Source organism: Molossus molossus, unplaced genomic scaffold (genome assembly GCF_014108415.1).
Source record: "Molossus molossus isolate mMolMol1 unplaced genomic scaffold, mMolMol1.p scaffold_m16_p_16, whole genome shotgun sequence".
Lineage (NCBI taxonomy): Eukaryota > Metazoa > Chordata > Mammalia > Chiroptera > Molossidae > Molossus > Molossus molossus.
The window spans coordinates 22,991,421-23,014,189 of NW_023425351.1; the positions used below are offsets into that span (position 1 = coordinate 22,991,421).

Here is a 22,769-nt window from a genome sequence, read left to right on the forward strand (position 1 = left end):
TGCCTATAATCTTGTACATTAGTTTCCAAAGTTAGCTAGCTACGTAGAACAATCGACTAAGATTCTGGGAAGGGGCCTGGGCTTATGTACTTTTAAATAAGCTCCAAAGTATATTTAAGAACCTTTGATCTTGTGGCAGAGACAGATTATCATATTAGTTCATCGTTTCCTAACAAATTACTAAAAAATGTAATCTTACCACAACAATCATTTATTATCTTAAGTCTTCTGTGTATAAGGTATCCATGTGGATATCTCTGGCTCAGGGTCTTTCACAAGGCTTTGCAATCAAGGTGTCAGTGGGGCTACAGTCATCTGAAGGCTCAAGTGGGAGAGGCTCTGTATCCAAGTTCACTCACATGGCTGTTAGCAAGATTCAGTTTCTCACCAGCTGGTGGACATAGGCTCTTAGTTCTTTGCTGGCTATTGGCCAGAAGCCTCCTCCCGTTTCTTGGTAGTGGGCCTTTCCACAAGGACAGCTCACAATATGATGGCTGGCATATCCCAGAGCAAGTGAAGGAGACACTGAGAGAAAGCAAGATGGAAACCACAATCTTTTTGTGACTTCCATGATGCTAGCTGTATTCTATTTATTAGAAGGTAATCACTAGGTCCAACCCACCCTCAACAAGAGGGGATTACAAAAGTGTATGAATACCAGGAAGCAGGGATCATCGACGGCCATCTTAGAGACTGCCTATCACAGAGATATAAAACAGAATTAAAAAACAAGTTGGTAATATATTTCCTAGCTCTGTGTGCTGAGAGGCTAGATTCAATGACACCCCCATAGCAACTAGTACACCCACTCACTTGCACTCATTGTTTTCTGTGTGTTTTTTTTCTCTTCTTTCTGATGTGTTCCCTGAGCCCCCAGGCATGCTTAGTTTCCAGGCTCCCTCCCTCCATGTCTTCATTAGAACATTTGTTTATAGATAGGTTACATTTCTATTTCTATCTCCATGTTAGCCTTTAGGCTCACAGAGGGTGTGGTTCACAGCTTTAAAAAAATCTTTGTATTGTCATAGTGGGGCCCCCCAAAAGCGCCCGTTGAGTAAATGAACTAATGCTTTGGCTGAAAGAGGAAAGCCCTCACCAGGGAGAGACTTGGGAGCTGGTATCAGAACACCAGAGCTCGGGTGCCTGCCCAATGACCTCTGGTATCAATTATTATGGGCGGGTAAGTGAGGCAGCCAATCAGCAACCGCCTCTTGAAAGGCCAACCAGAAATACTGATAGGTTTCTCACCCTACATGATTCTTTTATCAGGTCTTCACAAGTTACCATGCTTAATGTTAGTTATATTTTTTATAACAGAATTACTTGAAATCCAGTGTCCTAGAATAGTCAACTATTAAAGAGCACGTGTCCCAATTGACCAGAGTAAATAGATGCTAGAACTGAAGACGGTAAAGTTCTCTCTCATCCGTCAGGCACTTTGTACGACCCCGCACCCTCACTCCTTAAGCACAAACACACCGCAGACACGAGGTCAGTAGAGGCGAACGATCGGCCGCGTGAACACCCGTCTCCACAGCGTGGGGCGAAAGGGCTCAACATATGTTAGGTTAACAAGGGCTTAACACTCACAGCTTCTTTCAAGGTAATACACACTTTAGGCTACATTCAGAATGCGGATTGTCCTGCACACCTAGAACCTGAGGTTCACAAACTACTTCCCGCGGCGGAGCAGTGAGGCCACAAAGCGAAGTTCGAGAGCGAGCGTCTGCCCTGGGCCGAGGCCCGCGCGTGCGCACACTGACTCCGAGAGGCGGCCGCCGGCGCGTGGGGCGGTACCGTAGCCTTCCGCTCGGGGCTCTGGACCCGCCTCCGGGCCGGAGGAAGTCGCTGACTGGTCAGTCTGGCCGTGGCTTGGGGAGGAGATTGGGTGATTGACAGCAACTCCCCGGGACCGCCAAGCTGGAAGCCGGAGTAGCTGAGGAAGACGCCTCGCTGCCTCGCGGCTGAGGTAACTACGCCTGGGCACTCGGGGAAGCGGTTAATGTGGGGTCGAGGCGCCCCCTTGGCCTCACGGCGGTTGGAAGTCCTGGTAACAGTCAGGGCAAGAGCTGAAGGGGTTCGGGCTTGCGGGGAGGCCGGCGGGCTTCATGGGCCGGTTGGGTGGCTGCGCCGTGGCTGAAAGGAAGCGGAGAGGTTCTCGCAGCCGGGCGGCTGAGGGTCCTGTGGGGTTGGAGCTTTGGCGGAGCGGAGGGAAGTCGGCAGAACTGCCCCGAAGGTTGGGACTCACCCACCCACCAATTTACCCGATGTCTGCCCACTCCTCCGCCTTCGTAGCCCGCCGTTCGCGCACCCGCCGCCAGGCGGCGGTTCCCTGGGGTGTTGCGTCCTGTCCCGGGGCTGAGCGGACTCCACGGCTGCACCTCCAGGCCCGGCCTCGGGGGTTCAGGGAGGAGGAGCACCCAGCTGGTCCACCTGGGAGCTTTAACCGGCCTCACCTGGCTTGTGTTGCTTTGGACTCTTCGCCTCCCAGAATTTCCCAATTATCTTCCCGACCGTGACCTGGATTTGCTTGAAGCTCCGAAGAAATGATCGTCCTTTGGACATGTAAAAACACCTTTTATTATGGAAATGTTCAAACTTGGCTGAGGGTAGAAGATGGTGTGAAAAACTCAATTTCATCAGTTACCAATACGTGGCCGGAGTTGCTCCTCCTCCCCGGGTTAATTCGAAGCAAATCCCAGACATATCATTTGATCTCTTTGACATAGTTTTATGGTTTTGGGGTGATCAGCAGTCATGCTTCTTTTCCAGTCGTTTGCTTTCTAGAGGGGTTGTGTAAAATAAGGCATACGTTAAAATGAAGGCAGCGCATCGTTAATTTAGTTTGTGCTGCAAGAATGTGGCAGTTTCCCCCCCGGGCAATTTTACTCTCTGTTCGGGTTTTCAAAATCACTGAAAACAAAGGTACCTAGTAATCTAGTCTTGGGAGTAGCATTACTGGTTTGGAGCGGTAGTACTAGTACTGATCATTTCCATTCTTAATATGTATGAAGCATTCTGAAATTGTTTCTACCTCTTCATTTAATTTTTACAACAGCTGCGTGAAGTAGACACCCCATTTTACAGATAAGGAAAAAAAGAGGCTTAGAGAAGTTGACCAGTTTGCCTAAGGTCACACTGATGTAAGCATGGGCAAGGGGCACACCTCGGATTTAGGATGCTGACCCTGGTCACTGCAAAGTCATACAGTGGCATACATGTAACTGGAAAATTAATTCTATTGAGCTACAAGTCCATAATGGGGGGGAAAAAACCCTGGGAATTTGCATGAGTAAAATAACAGTATAGGTATTTTTGTTTCTTTGAAACCACAAAATGTTAATACAATTGAATTTACAGTTATGAGCAATGTGTATAGATACAGTTCAATAAGTACAAGTGTTGCTGTTTTTTTCCTATAGTAGATGCCAGTTAAAGGGCAGTGGGAAATGGGTGAAATACATACATCAGTGAATAGTCTCTACCTCCTTTGGCACTTTGCATATATTGGCTATTTATTCTGAATACTTTAATCTGTATCCCTCATCTTTCCAATCTTCTAAGACAAAATCTTCATCCAAACAGTGTTAGAGGAGTAAGGAACTAGATATAGCTGGGCTTATTCAGAGGGCAGTAGCGAAGACCTGTAGAATTGGAGATTAGGATTCCTACTGTAGGGGAGTAATTAAGAAGTCTAGAAGTAAGATTAGGAATTTGAGCAAAGAAGTGACATTGTTACTGGAAAGGGGACCTGGCTCTGAATGAGTCTGTCTAGGGCCAGTGGTAATGTGTGGGATTCTTGACTTTGTGGGGGAAATATTTCACAACATGATTCCAGGTGAATTTTAGAGGATGTTTATGAAAACTGAGGGATGGCCCAGCCGGTGTGGCTTAGTGGACTGAGCGGTCTTGCTTCTATTCCAGGTCAGGGCTCATGCCTGGGTTGGGGGAGGGGGTTGCAGGAGGCAGCCAATTAATGTTTCCCTCTCACATCATTGTTTCCCCCTTCCTCCCTCTATAAAAAATTAATAAAACCATTTTAAAAAAATCAAACCTGGGGAATAGACAGGTTCAGGAGGTTTGCCACTGCCCACTGCTGCCCTGGTTGCAAGCCTGGGGTCCTTTAGAGTTTAGGAGATGCATGCCTGTGGGGAAAGAAGCGGGTGGGGAAAACTTGGGCAGGCATTAAACTTTCCTTTTGAGAGGTTTTAAAGATTGGGTGTTTGGGGGAGGATCTCAGTAGAATATTCATCAGTTTTATGCTCATGTACTAAAATGAGGTTTAACCTTTGTTTTTATGCTCACTTGAGAACATTTTTGCATTTATCTTCAGATAGAGCGGGAAGAAGAGAGAGAGAGAGAAACACCCTTGTGAGAGAGACACATGGACTGGTTGCCACCTGCACAAACCCAACTGGGGCAGGGACAAACCACAACCGAGGTATATGCCCTTAGCGGGAACAGAACCTGGGACTCTGGTCCGCGGGCTGATGCTCTAACCAGTGAGCAAAGCTGGCCAGGGCTGGTTTAACCTCTTAATCTCATCTGTCCTTGGGTATGGTCAGCAAATGGCATTAATTGGATTTATGCAAGCCATTTACTCTTTTTTTATCATTATTGTTGAGAGTATTACAGATGTCCCCCCATATTTTCCCGGGAAACCATGTACTCTTAAGTATCCCTGGTTTAGGGAAGATAGCTGCAAACTACTTGGCATCTAGATTTTCTGCAAACTGATGTTTAACTATCTGTCTTAGTTTACCTATTCTTGTCCTTTTTTACTGGCCAGTCTCAACATGATAAAAGCCATATCCCCTGAGACAAAATTTGACCTGGTGAATATAAAAGTAATAGATGTAGGTAACTGGAGAACGATGGACATAAGCAAAAGAATGGAGGAAAAAATAGTCTGAAAAAGAGAGAAGAGACAGCGTGGTATAGTGGTGCAGGAGGTTCTGAAATGCTGGTAAACCAGTTTTCTTGGGTTTCTTTTCTTAGGTCATCTTGGTGATGAGTATTATTATTGTTTCACTGTTCTTTGAAATGCTAACTGCTGCTGCCTCTGGACCTATTTTGTTGGTCAGTTTATTTTGTTCATTAGATTCCACAAATAAGTGAGATCATGTAATATTTGTCTTTCTCTGACTGGCTTCTTTTCACTTAGTATAACTTCCAGGTCCATCAATGCTGTCTCAGTAGGTAAGAGGTCCTTTCTTTAACAGCTGCATAGTGTTCCATTGTGTAAATATACCACAGCTTTTTTATCCCCTCATCTACTGTTGGGCATGTGGCCTGTTTCCAAATCTTAGCTACTGTAAATAATGCTGCTATGAACATAGGGGTGCATATATTCTTTCTGATTGGCATTTTGAGATTCTTAGGATATATTCCCAGAAGTGGGATCACTGGGTCAAATGGCAGTTCAATTTTTAATTTTTTGAGGAGACTCTATACTGTTTTCCATAGTGGCTGCACCAGTCTGCATTCCTATCAGCAGTATACTGGAGTACCCTTTTCTCCACATCCTCACCAGTATTTGTTGCTTTATTGATGGTAGCCATTCTGTCAAGTGTGAGGTGGTACCTCATTGTAGTTTTAATTTGCATCTCTCTGATGAGTGGTGATATTGAGTGTTTTTGCATATGTCTGTTGGCCATCTTTATGTCCTCTTTGGAGAAGTTGTCTGTTCAGGTCCTTTGCCCATTTCTGGGCTCTGTGTTCTGTTCCATTCATCTGTGTGCCTGTTCTTGTGTCACTAGCAGGCTGTTTTGAATACAGTGGCTTTCTATAATGTGTACATTCAAAAGAGTAGGCTAACATCTTAGAGAGATGATTTTAGGTGGAATGGGGATCAGCTTTGTATTTATTTTAGTGGTTGCCTCCCGCATGACTCCGACTGGGGCAGGGTATCCGGGGCTGAGGATCAAACTTGAAACCCAGGTCCATGCCCCTGAACGGGAATCACACCTGGGACCCTTTGGTCTGAGGGCTGATGCTCTAACCGTGGAGAAAACTGGCCAGGGCCCATAGTATCTCTCTTTATCCCAATATGGTTGGGCTTAGGTAAGGAATGCAACCTATAGTTAAGTTTTTTAAAATGTATTGAAAAAAACATTCTGAACTAGCTAAATTTGATTACATAGATGTCATTGTTTGGGATGATGTTAAATTTATTTAATTTTTTAAAAAGTTAGTTGATTTGCCCTGACTGGTTTGGCTTAGTGGAGAGATAGAAGAGCCTTGGGTTTGATTTCTGGTCAAGGGCAGGTACCTTGGTTGCAGGTTTGATTCTGGCCCCAGTCAGGGTCCTGTTGGAAGCAGCCAATCGATGTGTCTCTCTTACATCAGTGTTTCTCCCTCCTCCCTCTCTCCCACTCTATCTAAAAATCAAGAGAAAAATATTCTCAGGTAAAGATTTAAAAATAAAAAAATTGCCTGGGTGGTATGGCTCAGTGGTTGAGCATCAACCCATGCAAGAGGAGGTCGCTGGTTTTTTTTTTCCTCACCCGAGGACATTTTTCCATTTTTTCTGTTCAGATAGAGTGGGGAGGGAGAGAGAGAGAGAAACATCGACATGAAAGGGACACATCGAGTGGCTGCCACCCGCATGACCCAACTAGGGCTGGGAACAAACTGCAACTGACGTATGTGTCCTTAGTGGGAACCAAACCTGGGTCTCTATCGACCGCAGGCTGACACTCTTAACCGCTGAGCCAAACCGGCCAGGGCAGGAGATCGCTGGTTTGATTCCTGGTCAAGGCACTGTCCCGGGCTGTGGGCCTCATCCCCAGTGAGGGGTGTGCAGGAGGTGGACAATCAATGTTCTCTTTATTCGATCTCTCCATCTCCCTCTCTCTTCCTCTCTCTCTGAAATCAATAAAGAAACATTTTTCAAAAAGTTGATTTAAACTAAATTATTAAAAGCATTAAGATACGACAAAAAATCATAACTCATAATGTCTGAAGGTGGGAAATAATGTTTCCCTAAAGTTTATATATTGCTAATTATATTATTTACTTATATTGTCCAAAGTTTGAATAATTTTTATATCTCTACTTTTTAGACTTCATTTACTTAGTTTAAAAAATGTTATTGGTCTTTAAAAATTGCCTAAGTACTATATTATTTTGTTAAAAACCATGTAAACAATAAGAAGTGCATGAGTGCAAAAAAGACTGGAGTCTATCACCAATCCTCAGACAGAGCCAATGTTAAGCTTTAGTATCTTCTCAAATCTTTTTCTTGTATGTATAAAATATCTATGTTACCGCTATTTCTATGCTTTGTTTTAATTTTGAAGAAATTATATCACATGCAGCTTTTCATTTAGCATTTTATCATTTAGCATATTTTTATTTTAATGGCCATGAACTTGAATGAGTAGATATAGTGAATTTAACTATTTTCTTATTTATGGACTTTTAGTTTGCCTCTAGATTTTCTTTAAATACTCACCTGAGGATATTTTTTTCTATTTATCATCAGATAGAGGGGGAGGGAGAGAGAGAGAGAAACATTGACATGAGAGAGACACATCCACTGGTTGCCTCCCATAGGACCCAACCAGGGCCTGGGAGGACCTTCAACCTAGGTACGTGCCCTTGACCAAAATTGAACCCTCTACTTATTGGTCCATGGGCTGACACTCTAACCACTGAGCCAAACCAGCCAGGGCTAGATTTTCTTAACTTATCTTTATTGTTGAATGTATTACAGATGTCCTCCCCCCACACTGATCCCTCCTCCACAATCCCGCCCCCCTCCTGCCGTCCCCACACTATTTATTGTTTGTATCCATTGGTTATGCATATATGCATAGAAGTTCTTTGGTTTCTCTCTTCCTGCCCCACCTCCCCCCTTCCCTCAGTCTAACAATCAATTTGTATTTCCAAATCCCTTCATCTTTTTCACCCAACTTCCCTCCCATCTGGCAACCAACAAAAAGTTCTCTATATCTATGAGTCTGTTTCTGTTCTGCTTGCTCATTTTGTTTGTAGATTCAGTTGTTGATAGATATGTATTAATTGCCATTTTATTGTTCTTTTTTTCATCCTCACCCTAGCACATTTTTGCACTTTATCTTCAGATAGAGTGGGAGGGAGGGATAGACAGAGACAGAGACAGACAGACAGACATAGACTGGTTGCCACCCACACGACCCCAACCCGGGGCCGGGGCCAAACTGCAACCGAGGTATGTGCCCTTAGCGGGAACTGAGCCCGGGTCTCTCTGGTCTGCCGGCCGATGCTCTAACTGCTGAGCCAACCAGCTAGGGGAGTATATTTTTGTTCTTCTCCTTCAAGAAGACCTTTCAACATTTCATATAATACTGGTTTGGTGGTGATGAACTTCTTTAGCTTTTTCTTGTTTGGAAAACTCTTGATATGGCTATCGATTCTAAAGGATAGCTTTGCAGGATACAGTAATCTTGGTTGTAGGTCTTTGCTTTTCGTCACTTTGAATATCTCTTGCCACTCCTTTGTGGCCTGCAAAGTTTCTTTTGAGAAATCAGCTGACAGTCTTTTTATTTATTTATTTATTTATTATTTATTATTTTTTTATCCTCACCCGAATACATTTTTGCATTTATCTTCAGATAGAGCGGGGGGTGGGGGAGGATATCGATGTGAGAGAGACACATCGAGTGGTTGCCACCCACACGACCCCAACTGGGGCTGAGGACAAACTGCAACCGAGGTGCCCTTAGTGGGAACCGAACCTAGGTCTCTCTGGTCTGTGAGCTGACGCTCTAACCACTGAGCCAAACTGGCCAGGGCTCAGCTGACAGTCTTATGGGAGCTCCTTTGTAGATAACAAAACTGCTTTTCTCTTTGTTGCTTTTAAGATTCTCTCTTTGACTTTAACCTTTGGAATTTTATTTTTTATTTTTTTTATCCTCACCCGAGGACATTTTCCATTTTTTGTTCAGATAGAGTGGGAGGGGCGGAGGGAGAGAGAGAGAAACATCAATGTGAAAGGGACACATCAAGTGGTTGCCACCTGCACGACCCATCCAGGGCCAGGGACAAACTGCAACCAAGGTACATGCCCTTAGCGGGAACCGAACCCGGGTCCCTCCGGACCACAGGCTAACACTGACCTCTGAGCCAAACCGGCCAGGGCAACCTTTGGCATTTTGATGATGATGTGTCTTGGTGTGGATCTCTTTGGGTTCATCTTCTTTGGGACTGTCTGTGCTTTCTGGACTTGTATGTCGGTTTCCTTCACCAGGTTAGGAAAGTTTTCTGTCATTGTTTCAGATAGGTTTTCAATCTCTTTCTCTTTCTCTTTCCTTCTGGCATCCCCATGATGCAAATGTTGGCACCCTTGAAGTTATCTCAGAGACTCTTTACACTATCCTCATTTTTTGGATTCTTTTTTTCTCTTTGCTGTTCTGATTGGGTGTTTTTTGCTTCCTTATATTCCAAATCGATGGTTTGCTTCCTGGCTTTACCTACTCTACCATTGATTCTCTGTAAATTATTCTTTATTTCAGTTAGTGCATCCTTCAGTTCTGACTGGTCCTTTTTCAGGTTGTTGATGTTCTCACTAAGTTCCTTGAAGGTCTCGGTAAGTTCCTTGAGCAACCTTATAACCTGTGTTTTGAACTCTGCATCTGATTGATTGCTTATCTCTATTTTGTTTAATTCTTTTCCTGGAGTTTTATTCTTTTCTTTCATTCGGGACATGTTTCTTTGTCTCCTCATTTTGGCTGCTTCCCTGTGTTTGTTTCTATGTTTTAGGTAGAGTTGCTATGTCTCCTAGGCTTCATAGCTTGGCCTATTGTTTACGTATCCTGTAGGATCAAGTGGCACAACCTCCCTGGTCATCCCAGCTGGGCCCTCGAGGTGCACCCCTAGTGTGGACTGTACACCCTTCAGTTGTAATTGAGTCTTGATGGCACCTCAATGGGAGGGATTTACTCAGGCTGATAAGCTGCAAGGATTGGCTGTGCCCACAACCACTGGCCTCTAACTACCTTGGAGGATCAGCTGTGTAGGGGCCCACCACACAGAACAAGACTTACTTCAGCATGGTTCTGGTATCCACTGAGTCCACTCATTGAGTGTGTCACTTGTGGAGATGGTTGGGTGGTGGTGCTTCCATGTGGTCTGAGGCCGTCCACTGAATGTGCTGGCTCTGGGGCAAGGACAGCCACTGCCTGTGTTCTACCCAGGGCCACCTGGTATAAGCTACAAAGGGAACTGCAGACAGCTGCTGCTTGTGCTGGGTTTGGAGGTGCTCAGGAAAAGCCAAGTTGTGAACCGAGGCTGGTTGCTTCTAGTGCCAGGCCTGGGGCCACTTGAGAGGTATGGGGCCGCCTGAGACCAGATGCTGCTAGTTTGAAATTTTAGGAAAGTCTGAAGCAGGATTCAGGACTGGCTAATCCTATGGTAAAGCCATGGAAACAGCTTGGGTGGGCCCAAAAGTTGGGTGCGTCAGGGCCTCAGGGAATCATCAGGGCAGGACAAACAATGTGAGGCAGGTTGCTGGAGTCCTAGATATGGCTGCTGTCTGCTGCCTCAGGGAAGAGCTCACCAAAGGAACATGGGCTTTTGACAGCAAGTCTTTCCAGGAGAAAGTTGCTGCTCCACTTCTAGCCCCAATGCCAAACAGCTCAGTTCTTCTTCGTATGTCTCTGATGCCTTTCAGCTGCCTCCTCTACACTGGGGTCTGGAGGGTGTGAGGTCTAATAATTCTCTTCTCAGGCACCTTTAAAGAGGAACTGCCTGAGGCTCCAGCAGCCTCAGCCTCAGTTCCCACTGGTTTTTATAGCCAGAAGTTATGGGGACTTATCTTCTTGGCACTGGAACCCTGAGCTGGGCGCCTGGTGTGGGTTGGGGACCCCTCACTCCACAGGGAGGACCTGCACAGCCGAGGTATCCTGCCTGATTTTTATCCGCCACATGTGGGTGTGGAACCAGCCCATCCACACCTCTGCCTCTCCTACCAGTCTCTTGTGGCTGCTTGTTTAATTTCGTTGTTGTAGGACTTCCATTCAGCAATTCCAGGGGAATGATGGATGTGTTGTAGTTTAGTTGTAACTTTGATGTGGTTGTGGGAGGAGGTGATTACCTCGCTTATCTCCGCCGCCATCTTGACCAGAAGTCCTGCCTCTAGATTTTATCTTTTACAACTAATGCTTCAGTAGTGGTAAATACCCTTAACAACTTTTAAAAACTAAATATCTTGTCTTTGCTGGCATGAACTTCTTCCCATGCATGGAGAAGTCGCTGGTTTGATTCCTGGTTGGGGCACATGCCCAGGTTGTAGGTTCAATCCCCAGTAGGGCATATGCAGGAGGCAGCAGGTTGATGTTTCTCTCCCTCCCTCCCTCTCTCCTTCCTTCTCTCCTTCCTTCTCATTTCCTTTCTCTAAAATCAGTAAAAACATATTTTAAAAAAATGAAACATTTTGCCCTGGCCAGTTTTGTTCAGCGGTTAGAGCATCGGCCTGTGGTCCAGAGAGACCCGGGTTCGGTTCCCACTAAGGGCGCGTACCTTGGTTGCAGTTTGTCCCTGTCCCTGGTTGGATCGTGTGGGAGGCAGCCACTCATTGTTTCTCTGTCTCTTCCTCTCTCTCCCTCCCACTCTATCTGAACAAAAAATGGAAAAATGTCCTCGGTTGAGGATTTAAAAAAAAAAATAAAACTTTTTTTTTTTCTTTTGGTACGTGCCTCTAGCAGGAACCGAACCCAGGACTCTCTGGTCCTCAGGCCAATGCTCCAACCTTTGAGCCAAACTGTGGATCGAAAAAAATGACAATTATTATGTCAGAGTCTGTGCTAGGTGGTGGGAGACTATATACCAGTACACATAATTTTCTTTAAACAGTATAGAATATCAATTCTAAATTATTGCCAGTAAATTTTACCCCTAGGTTCAATACTATATTATTGTTTTGTGGTATGGTAAAGTGTTATGACTTAAAGTCTCAACCAGACCTATATGAAGTGTAGCAGTGGCCACTAGACTTGAATTTCACATTTAATTTCCAGAAAGTAGCTTAGGTTGTTTACATAGGGTTGATAACTTTTCATTGTGACAAGTAAGGACATTTTTTTTTAAAAAGTAACATCAAAAATGGCAAGAATGACATATTCTCAAAATAAACTACTGTAACTTTATTATTATTTTTAAATATGTTTTTAGCCCTGGCCAGTTTGGCTCAGCAGTTGAGCGTCAACCTGCAGACCAGAGAGTTCCGAGTTCAGTTCTTGTTAGGGGCACGTACCACAAAAAATAATAATATAAAAATAAAAAAATAAATCTTTATCTAAAAAAATAAAATATGTTTTTATTGATTTTATTTTTCTTCTTTTTTTTTTGGTATCCTCACCCAAGGACATTTTTCCACTTCTTGTTCAGTCAGAGTGGGAGGGAGAGAGAGAAAGAGAGAAAAACATCGACGCGAAAGGGACACGTTGAGTGGCTGCCACCCACACGACCAACCAGGGCCGGGGACAAACTGCAACTGAGGCACACCCCCCCAGCGAGAACCAAACCCAGGTCTCCCCATACCGCAGGCGGACGCTCCAACCGCTCAGCCAAACCAGCTAGGGCTTAGTTTTTTTATTTTAAAAATATTTTTATTGATTTCAGAGAGAGGATGGGAAAAGGAGAGAGAGAAACATTTTTCAGCTGCCTCCTACACATTACCTACTGGGGATCGAGACTGAAACCCGAGCATCTGCTTTTACTGGGAATCAAACAGGTGACCTCCTGGTACATGGATTGATGCTCCACTAGCTGAGTCATACCAGCCAGGCCGTTTTTCTTGATTTTAATTTTATTTATTTATTTATTATTATGTATTGGTACGTACCCCCAGTGGAAACCGAACCCGGGACTCTCTGGTCTGCAGGCCTACATTCCACCCGCTGATTCAAACCAGCCAGTGTCATGGTTGGGGGCCTTTAACGAGGAATACCTGGGACTCCAGCTGCCCTTTGTCTCACTCAGCCACAATCCCCACTGGTTTTTACAGCCAGAAGTTATGGGGATTTCTTTTCCCAGCACTGGAACCCTATGTTGCTGTGGGGCGGGACCCCTCACTCCTCAGGGGTACCTCCACAACCAAGCTATCTCTCCCAGTTTTTATCTGCCATACGTGGTTGTGAGATCAGCCCGTTCTGAATCTCCACCCCTTTTGTCAGTCTCGATGTGACTTCTTGTTTATATTCTCAGTTGTAGAACTTCTGTTCTACTAGAATTCAGGCAGTTCTAAATGATGATTCTTCTGCAGTTTAGTTCTCATTTTGATGTTGTTGTGGGAGGATGCAAGTACCACATTTACTTATGCTGCCATCTTGACTGGAAGCCCTGGACATTTTAATAATGTTAATTTTGCCAGTCCATGAGCACATATATCCTTCTGTTTATTTTCATCTTCAATTTCTTTCATCAGTGTCTCAAAGTTTTCCAAGTACAAGTCTTTTACTTCCTTGGTTAAATTTATTCCTAGGTATTTTATTCTTTGTGATGCAGTTGCAAATTGGATTGTTTTCTTAATTTCTCTTTCTTATAGTTCTTTATTGGTTTTGCATCTTACAGTTCTACTGAATTTATTTTATCAGGTTTTTTTTGGTGGAATGGGTTTTCTATATGTAGTGTTATGACATCTGCAAATAGTGAGTTTTACTTCTTCCTTTCCACTTTGGATGCATTTTATTTCTTGTTTTCTTGTCTGCTTGGTGTAGCTAGGACTTAAAACATTATGTTGAATAAAAGTGATTGCAGTGAGCAATCACTTGTCTTAATCTTAGAGAAGATGGTTTTGGCTACTCACCATTGAACATGGTGTTAGCTGTGGGTTTGTCATATGTAGCCTTTATTATGTGGAGGTATTTACTTCTATTTCCACTTTGCTGAGAATTTTTTCATAAATGGATGTTGCATTCTGTCAAATGTTATTTCTGCATCTGTTGCGATCATATTTTGTTCTTCATTTTCTTTATATGGTATATTATGCTGATTGATTTGAGTATATTGAACTAACCCTGCATCCCAGGAATAAATGTCACATGATCGTAGTGTATGATTTTTAAAATATATTGTTGAATTAGGCTTGCTAATATTTTGTTAAGGAATTTTGCATCTGTGTTTATCAGGGATGTTGGCCCATAATTTTTTTTTATTTTGAAGTGTTTTTGTCTGATGTTGGTATCAAGATAATGCTGGACTCATAATGAGTATGGGAGCTTTCCCTTTTCAGTTTTTTTGGAATAGTTTGAGAAAGATGGAATGTTTGGAGATTCACCTGTGAAGCTATCTGGCCCAGGATTTTTGTTTGTTGGCAATTTTTTGATTACCATTCAGTTTCTTTACTAGTGATCGGTCTGTTCAGATTTTCTGTTTCTTCCTGGTTCAGTCTTGGAAGATTGTGTGTATCTAGGATTTTATCCATTTTTTCTAGGTTGTCCATTTTGTTGGCATATAATAGTTCGTGGTATTTTCTTATAATCCTTTGTATTTCTGTGGTGTCACTTCTCTTTCATTTCTGATTTTATTTGGGCTTTTCTTTTCTCCATTAGTCTTGCTAAAGATTTGTCAATTTTGTTATCTTTTCAAAGAACCAACTCATTTCATTGATCTTTTCTATTGTTTTAGTTTGTGTTTTTTGTTAATCCTCACCTGAGGATACTTTTCCATTGATTTTTAGATAGAGTGGACGGGGAGGGAGAAAGAGACAGACAGAGAAACAGACACAGCATTGTATTGGTTGCCTCCCAACAGCCCCGGCCAGGGTTGGGAATCAGACCTGCAACCCTCCGGTCCACAGGTTGATGCTCTAACTGCTAAGTTAAACTGGCCAGAGCTTTTTTATTGTTTTTTAAAAAATTATTTTTGTATTATTTTTTTTTTGATCCTCACCTGACCTATTTTCCTATTGATTTTCAGATAGAGTGAGAGGGAAGGGGATTGAGAGAGAAAGAGAGAGAGAGATAGGCAGACATTGATGTGAGAGAGAGACATCAATTGGTTGCCCCCTGCATGACCCTGACCAGGGCCTGGGATCAAACTGCAACCAGAGTATGTACCCTTGACTGGAATTGAACCTGAGACTCTGGTCTGGGGGCCAACGCTCTTAATAGCTGAGCCAAACCAGCCAGGGCTAAATTTTTATTTATTTCCTCTCTCATCTTTATTATTTCATTCCCTTTACTCACTTCAGCTCTGTTTTTTTGTTTGTTTGTTTGTTTTGTTTTTTTCTAGTTCCCTTAGGTGTAAGGTTAGGTTGCTTATTTGAGATTTTTCTTTTTTCATTTTTTGAGGCTGGCCCGTATTACTGTGCATTTCCTTAATGCTATTACTATGATGCTATTACTATGCCCCATAGATTTTTGGTTGTTGTGTATTCATTGTTATTTGTCTCAAGATATCTTTTGATGTCCTCCTTGAATTTGTTAATCCATCAATTGTTTAGTAGCATGTTGTTCAGCCTTCACATGTCTGTTTTTCCAGGGTTCTGGTAATTGATTTCTCATTTCATATCTTTGTTTTCAAAGAAGATGCTTGATGTGATTTTTGTCTTCTTAAATTTATTGAGACTTGTTTTGTGGCCTAACATGTTGTCTCCTGAAAATATTTTATTTGCACTTGAAAAGCATGTGTATTTTGCTGTTTTGGGGTAGAATGATCTGTAAGTGTCTATTAAGTTAATCTGCTCTAATGTGTCATTTAAGGCCACTGTTTCCGTGTTGATATTTTTTGTCTGGATGATCTATCCTTTGATGTCCATAAGGTGTTAAAGTCCCTTACTATTATTGTATTACTGTTGGATCTCTCTCTGTGTCTGTTAATATTTTGTTTATGTACATATGTGTTCTACATTGGGTTGTGATGTTTATAAGAGTTATTTTCTCTTGTTTGTATTGGTCCCTTGATCATTATACAATGTCCTTTCCTTCCCTCTTGTTCCAGCCTTTGTCTTAAAGTCTATTTTGCCTTATATAAGTATTGCTACCCCAGCTCTTCTGTTTGTTTGTGTTTACACGAAATTTCGTTTTCCATTCCTTCCCTTTCAGTCTGTGTGTCTTTCAATCTGAAGTGAGCCTTTTGTAGGCATCATATATACAGTTTTTCTTCCATTCAGCCACCATATATATTTTGATTGGGTAACTGAAAAATGGAGTTTAGCTTCCTGCTGCAACAAAAGCGAAGTTCATGAGGCAGGTGCTGATGCAAAATGAAATACGGTTTATTCAAGTGCTCTGCAACCTGGGAGAAGTATACTTCTGTCTCAAAGACCACCTCTCCATCCACAGTGCATCCACAGTGCCCTTTTTTTTTTTTTAATCTTCACCCGAGGATATTTTTCCATTTATCTTCATATAGAGCAGGAGGGAGGAAGGGAGGAAGAAAGAGAGAGAAAGAAACGTTGATGTGAGAAAGACACATCTACTGGTTGCCACCCGCACAACCCAACCGGGGCTGGGGTCAGACCGCAACTGAGGTATGTGCCCTTTGCTGGAATCAAACCTGGGACTCTCTGGTCTGCGGGCTGACGCTTTAACCACTGACCTTAACTGTCCAGGGCAAACCCACAGTTCTTATAGGGATATGAATAGGGAGGGGAGGGCTTTATTTTTTCTCTATCCAATTATGTTGTTAGTTGTTGGTGCACTTGGGTCCTGACCATTCATCTTATAGCTTTTGCTGCTCTTAGGCCCAGTTCCTTTCATTTTTCTAGATTTTAGCATGCTTAGTGTAAGAATCTCCCAACATACCATCTTGGACAATGGAGGAGACGACTCCCTGCTGCTCTGTCTGTAGTAACAATGTGAGCATTTAGGCATTTACATTTAAAGTAATTAGGAGTAGTTATGTAATTATTGCTATTTTATTGTTTTCTAGTTGTTTTGCTCTTCTGTTTCTTTTCCTCTCTTGTAAATTGATTACTTGTTAATAGTGGTTTGTTTGGATTCCTTTCTTTTTATTTTTTGCATACCTGTTAAAGGTTTTTGTTTTGTGGTTACCATGAGATTCATATATACCAAACTATGTTTTTGCCAGTCCATTTTAAGTTGATAGTTGCTTAAGTTTGAACACATTCTTTTTTTTTTTTGGTATGTGCCCCTAGCAGGAACCGAACCCGGGACTCTCTGGTCCACAGGCCGAGGCTCCAACCGCTGAGCCAAACCGGCCAGGGCTGAACACATTCTTAAAGCACTACGTATATTTACTTACCCTAATCTTTTTTGATTTTGTCATCATGTTTTATATCTTGTGTGCGTGGGTGTGTGTATCCCTTATTTTTATTTATTTATTAAAAAAAATTTTTTTTTTGCCCTGGCCGGTTTGGCTCAGCGGTTAGAGCATTGGCCTGCAGTCCTGAGAGACCTGGGTTCGGTTCCCGCTAAGGGCATGTACCTCAGTTGCAGTTTGTCCCCGGCTCTGGTCAGTCGTGCAGGTGGCAGCCACTCGATGTGTCCCTTCACGTCGATGTTTCTCTCTCTTTCTGTTCCTCTCTCCCCCTCCTACTCTACCTGAACAAAAAATGGAAAAATGTCCTCGGGTGAGGATAATAAAAGAAAAATTTTTTTAATTGATTTTAGAGTGAGAGGAAGAGAGAGATAGAAATATCAATGAGAGAGGACATCGATTGGCCGCCTCCTGCATGCTCCTCGCTGGGGATCAGACCCACAACTTGGGCATGTGTCCTGACCAGAAACGAACCAGCAACCTCATGATGCTCAACCACTGAGCAACACTGGCTGGACTGTATCCCTTATTTTATTATTGTATTTATACATGATTATACTACTGTTGTCTTTTAAAGTTCTTACTAGCTTTGTGATTGGTTGATCTACTTTTACGGTTTGCCTTTATCAGTGAGATTTTTCTTTCCTATATTTTCTTATTTTTATTTATTTATTTATTAAAAAAATTTTTTTTCTTTGATTTTAGAGAGAGAGGAAGAGAGAGGGAGAAAGACAAACATCTATGAGAGAGAACATTAATTGGCTGCCTCCTGCACGGCCCCACTGGGGATTTGGCCCACAACCTGGGCATGTGCCCTGACTGGGAATCGAACTGGCAACTTCTTGGTGCATGGGTTGACACTCAAGCACTGAGCCACACCAGCTTAGGCCTGTTGTCTTATTTTTAGCTTTGGCCTTTTCTTTTCCCCTTACAGAAGTCCCTTTAACATGTCGGTTTAGTAGTGATAAACTCCTTTAGCCTTTGCTTGTCTGGGAAACACTTTATCCCTCCTTAAATTCTGAATGATAATCTTGCTGAGTTGAGTATTAGTAGGTGTAGGCATTTTCATTTCATCACTTTGAATATATCTTGCCATTCCCTTCTGGCCTGCAAAGTTTCGGTTGATAAATCTGATTTTCTTATGTGGGGTTCCTTTGTTCATAACTGGTTGCATTTCTCTTGTTACTTTTAATATTTTCTCTAACTTTTGGCATTTAATAATGATGTTGGTGTAGACCTCTTTGGGTTCACCTTGTTTCGGACTCTGTGCTTCTTGGACTTGTATGCCTATTTTTTTCACCAGAAGTTTTTCATCTTTTTTTTTTTTTTCCTTGAGATAGGGTTTTTCCCCCCTACCATCTCTCTTTTGCTTCTGTGACCCCCTATGATGTGAATGTTGGTACACTTGATGTCCCAGATAGTCCTTTATCCTCATTTCTTTGGATTCTTTTTTCTTTGCTATTCCCATTGGGTGAGTTCCACTACCTTGTCTTCTACATTGCTGATTTGTTCTGCATTATCTAATCTGCTGTTAATTTCCTCGAGTGTATTTTTCATTTCGGTTATTGTATTATGTTTTTTTTTTACATTTGCTGTCTGTCAGTTAAAGTTCTCTCTCAGTTCACCTATTCTTCTGAGTTTGTTGAACATCCTTATAACCATTGTTTGAACTCTTATCTGGTAAATGGCTCGTCTCCGTTTTGTTCTGTTCTTTTATTTATTTATTTTTAATTTTTTTTTTTATTGATTTTAGAGAAAGAGGAAGGGAGAGAGAGATAGAAACATCGATGAGAGAGAACATTGATTGGCCGCCTCCTGCATGTCCCCCCCTGGGTATTTGGCCCACAACCTGGGCATAAACCCTGACTAGGAATCGTACTGGCAACCTCTTGGTGCATGGGTCAGTGTTCAGTCACTGCGCCACACTGGCCAGGGTTTTTTGTGTGTTTTTTAAAATATCAGCATTTTATTTTTAGTATTGATTTTTTAGAGAGAGAGATAAATAGAAACATCGATGTGGGAGAGAAACATTGATCAGCTTGCCTCCTACAGCCTCTCACTGGGGATCGAGCCCACAACCTGGGTATGTTGTTCTGTTCTTTTTCTGGAGTTTTGTCCTGTTATTTCATTTGTGTCTCTTCATTTTGGCTATGTCTCTGTTTGTTTCTATGTATTAGGTAGGTCTGCTATATTTACCAGTCTTGAAAGAGTGGCCTTATGTAGAAGGTGTTCTGTGGGGCCCAAGGGTGCAGTCCCCCTGTTCACCATAGCTCCAGGGATATTCCGATGTAGATTATATGTACCCGCCTATTGTAGTTGTGTTGAAATTGCTGCGGGCACATCTTTGGGTGGAGTTGATCCTTAGGCCAACTGGTTATACAGGCCATGACTATAGTGGGCAAGCTGGTGTGTGGTTGCTGGTGGGAGTGAGACTTGCTTTAGCAGGGCTCTGGTGCCAGCCAGGACAGCTTGTCAGGTTTGTAGGTTGTGGAGTTTTTGGGTGGGGCTCTGGTGTAGTTATAGGCCAGGTATGTGTGGTCTTTAGTCTCTTTGGTGTGGCTGAGGATGTGGTGTGGCTGAGGATGGCCAAGAACCTGCTGCATCTGTGCTGAGTATGGGAGGGGCTATGGTGCTAGCTGAGGCCAGCTGATGCCAGCTGAGACCTCTCACTGCTGTGTAGACCTTGGGGCTGCTTAGTAGGAGGGATGATGTAAGTTGTGACTGCTTACTGCTTGTGTAGGGCGTGGATGTGCTTGAGAGCGACTATGATGCAGGCCAAGGCCAGCTACCACTTGTGCCAGGCTTGTGGCCTCTTTGTAGGAGCTGTAAAGCAAGCTGAAGATAGTCACTGCTTGTGACAGGCTTGGGGCCACTTGACATGAGTTATAATGACCAGCTAAAGCTGGTCATTGCTTGTGTAGGGCTTGGACTGCTTAGGAGAGGCTTTGATACAAGCCAAGGCCAGCTACCACTTGTGCCAGGCTTGTAGCCTTTTTGTAGGAGCTACAAAGCAAGCTGAAGGTAGTCACTGCTTATGACAGCTTGCGACCACTTGGTAGGAGCTATAATGCAAGCCGAAGCGGGTCACTGCCTGTGCTAGGCTGGAGAGCATTTGGGAGAGACTGTGCTGTGCACCTAAGGCTGGCTGTGCCTTACGTGGAGTGTCTGAAGCTGCTGGGAGAGGATTGACCCAGCAGTTGGAATGGGTTGGGGAGGGGTCTCAGGGAAATGCCAGGACAGCACAACAGGTGTTAGCCAGGTTAATGGAGAGTGACAGATTTTGTGACTGCCTAGGCTGGGCCAACTAGGTGAAAGTAGAACTCAACAAGGGAATGATGGTGTCTACCAGCACTTCTGTTTTCTTTCTTTTTTTTTTGGTATGTGCCCCTAAGGGGAACCGAACCCGAGACTCTGGTCATCAGGCTGACTCTCCAACCGCTGAGCCAAACCAGCCAGGGCCACCAACACTTCTGTACCCTGAGAAAGTTCCCACCAACCCCTACGATCCCTGCCCCTCAAGACATTGCCCTGAAGTTAGTCTCTTGAATTCCTCATATCACCTAGGCACTTTTTTTTTTAATGTCCTACAGCTGGCTTTTAAAAAACTTTTTATTTATTTTTGTTAAAGATGTTTCTCCTCCCCCCGCCGACACTCTCCTCCCTATCCTGCACCCCTCAACCCCCTGCATTGTTGTCTATGTCCATTGGTTATACATACATGCATATAAGTTCTCTGGTTTATCTCATTCTCACCTTACCCCCCACCCCCTCCTCTGAGATTTGTCAGTCTGAACCATACTCCTTTCTATGTCTCTGGGTCTGTTTTATTCATCAGCTTTTTTTGTTCATTATATTCCACAAATAAGTGAGATCATGTGGTATTTGTCTTTCTCTGATGGGCTTTTTTCGGCTTAGCATAATACTCTCCAGATCCCTCCATGTCATCTCAAAGGATAAGAGATATTTCTTTCTTACAGCTGCATAGTGTTCTGTTGTGTATATGTACCACAGCTTTTTTTTTTTTTTTTTTTTAATCCTCACCTGAGGACATTTTCCCATTTTTTTGTTCAGGTAGAGTGGGAGGGAGAGAGGGGAACAGAGAGAGAGAGAGAAACATCGATGTGAAAGGAACACATCGAGTGGCTGCCACCCGCACGACCGACCAGGGCCGGGGACAAACTGCAACCGAGGTACGTGCCCTTAGCGGGAACCGAACCCGGGTCTCTCAGGACTGCAGGCCGACGCTCTAACCGCTGAGCCAAACCGGCCTGGGCTGTACCACAGCTTTTTTATCCATTCATCTGTTGATGGACACTTGGGCTGTTTCCAGATCTTAGCAATTGCTATGAAGGTAGGGGTATGGCCCTGGCCTGTTTGGCTCAGTGGTTAGAGTGTTGGCCCGGACCAGAGGGGCCCAGGTTTGGTTCCCGCTAAGGACACGTACTTCGGTTGCAATTTGCTGGCCCTGGTTGGGGTCATGTGGGTGGCAACCCACATGATGTGTCTCTCTCTTCCTCCCTCTCTCTGAAGATAAATGTAAAATATGTCCTCAGGTGAGGATAAAAAAAGACAGGCATACATATATTCTTTCTAATTGGTGTTTCAGGCTTCTTAGTATATATTCCTAGAAGTGGGATCACTGGGTCAAACAGCAGTTCAATTTTTAATTTTTTGAGGAAACACCATATTGTTTTCAATGCTGGTTGCACCAGTTTGCATTACCACCAGCAGTGTACTAGAATCCCCTTTTCTCCACACCCTCACCAGCACTTGTTGTTTGATGATTTGTTGATGGCAGCCATTCTGACAGGTATGAGGTGATACCTCATAGTCGTTTTAATTTGCATCTGTCTGATGATTAGTGACGTTGAGCATTTTTTCATATGTTTTGGCCATTTGTATGTCCCGTTTGGAGAAGTGTTTATTTAGGTCCTATGCCCATTTTCTAATTGGGTTCTTTGTCTTCCTTTTGTTGAGTTGTATGAGTACTCTGTATATTTTAGAAATTAACCCCTTATATATCGTTGGCAATTATGCTCTCCTATATAGTGGGTTCCCTTTCCATTTTGATGCTTGTTTCTTTTGTTATGCAGAAGCTTTTCAGTTTGATGTAGTCCCATGTATTAATTTTTTCCATTGTTTCTCTTGCCTTAGGCATTGTATCAGTGAAAATTCTGTGTGAGATGTCTGATATTTTGTTGCCTACGTTTTCTTCTAGGATTTTTATTAAATCACGAGTGATATTTTAAATCTTTAATCCATTTTGAGTTTATTCTTTTTTTTTTTTATCCTCACCCGAGGACATTTTTCCACTTTTTTATTCAGATAGAGCGGGAGGGAGAGAGAGGAAGAGAGAGAGAAACATCGACGTGAAAGGGACACGTCGAGTAGCTGCCACCCCTATGACCCTACCAGGGCCAGGGACCAACTGCAACCAAAGTACATGCCCTTAGCGGGAACCGAACCCGGGCCTCTGTGGACCGCAGGCCGACGCTCTAACCGCTGAGCCAAACCGGCCAGGGCGAGTTTATTCTTATGTATGTTGTAAGTTGATGGTCTAGTTT

General features: G+C 43.2%; 1 protein-coding gene across 1 annotated transcript in view; it reads left to right on the forward strand.

Moving 5' to 3' along the window:
- Positions 1-1,913: 1,913 nt before the first annotated feature.
- Positions 1,914-22,769, forward strand: part of MTFR1 (mitochondrial fission regulator 1) — an 80,670-nt gene continuing 59,814 nt past the window's right edge. Inside the window, exon 1 of the mRNA XM_036263986.1 lies at positions 1,914-1,969. The gene's annotated coding sequence lies outside the window, so the exon portion shown is untranslated. The remainder of the gene's footprint in view (positions 1,970-22,769) is intronic.